Genomic DNA, 1,030 nt, shown 5'->3' on the forward strand with positions numbered 1-1,030 from the left:
AACCTCTGCCCGTGCGGTGGAGTGCCGCCGCGCTCCCTGCACTTTCACGCCGCCGCGTGGGGGGGGGGGGTGTTTGGACAACTTCGTCTTGAACTAAGGTATTCTCTCGCTGGCTAAGAGAGCGTCGGAGCGGACCTCTGCGCGCCGCCGGCGGCGCCCCCCCCCCCCCCCACCTTCTCTAATAAACCTCGAGGGGTGCATTACTCGTCGGTGGGCTTAATTTTCGGGGGTGGGCTTAATTTTCGGGGGCGGGCTTAATGCTCGGGGGGCGGGCTTAATGCTCGGGGGGCGGGCTTAAGTCTGGTGGGTTATCGGAAGGTGCCCAGACGGCAGTGGAGCTGCCTGATGGAGGAGCAGGGGGCTTCGCTGCGTGTAGCCGTGTAGCGAGCGCAGTAGTGGCCGGTGAAGGGGGCGCGCGTGTGCCGGCATGCCCCGAGAGCGAGAGCCGGAGAGAGCAGTGTGCCTCCGTCATTGGCGAGAGCCAGCAGGCCCGCGGGCAGCACACAAAGCATAAAGTCATGGATCATTGGGCAAGGGCGGCGAGTGATGCAGAGCATACATAGAGTGCCGTGCAGTGGCAGACATAAGCCGCGTAGAACGTAGGCGCGGAGCAGAGGCCGGAGGATGTCAGAGAGTGTGGCCGGCGAGGGGTGCACCTCTGCGGGCATGCCTCCGACGTCTAGCCCCCGTTGGTCACGGGGGTTCAGCCAAGCACGCGCCGCCGGCCCCGCAGAGCTGGTTCTCGCCTGGAGTGCGAGCCTTGCCCCGTGCATGGACTTCCGAAGTGATGACGTCAGCGGGAGCAGCCGCTCGGCCGTATCCGGCGGCATGTCACTGTTCCCCGGCCAGACTTGGCGGCAAGTCCCGGGGACGAACAAGCCCATGGAAGTAGGGGCTCAGCGGGAGCAGCCAGTTGGCCTATCCGGCCACATGTCACTGTCCCCCGGCCAGACTTGGCGGCAAGTCCCGGGGAGGAACAAGCCCATGGAAGTAGGAGCTCCGACTTCCAAAGTGATGACGTCAGCGGGAG

The sequence above is a fragment of the Engystomops pustulosus genome, unplaced genomic scaffold, assembly GCF_040894005.1.
Source record: "Engystomops pustulosus unplaced genomic scaffold, aEngPut4.maternal MAT_SCAFFOLD_583, whole genome shotgun sequence".
Classification (NCBI taxonomy): domain Eukaryota; kingdom Metazoa; phylum Chordata; class Amphibia; order Anura; family Leptodactylidae; genus Engystomops; species Engystomops pustulosus.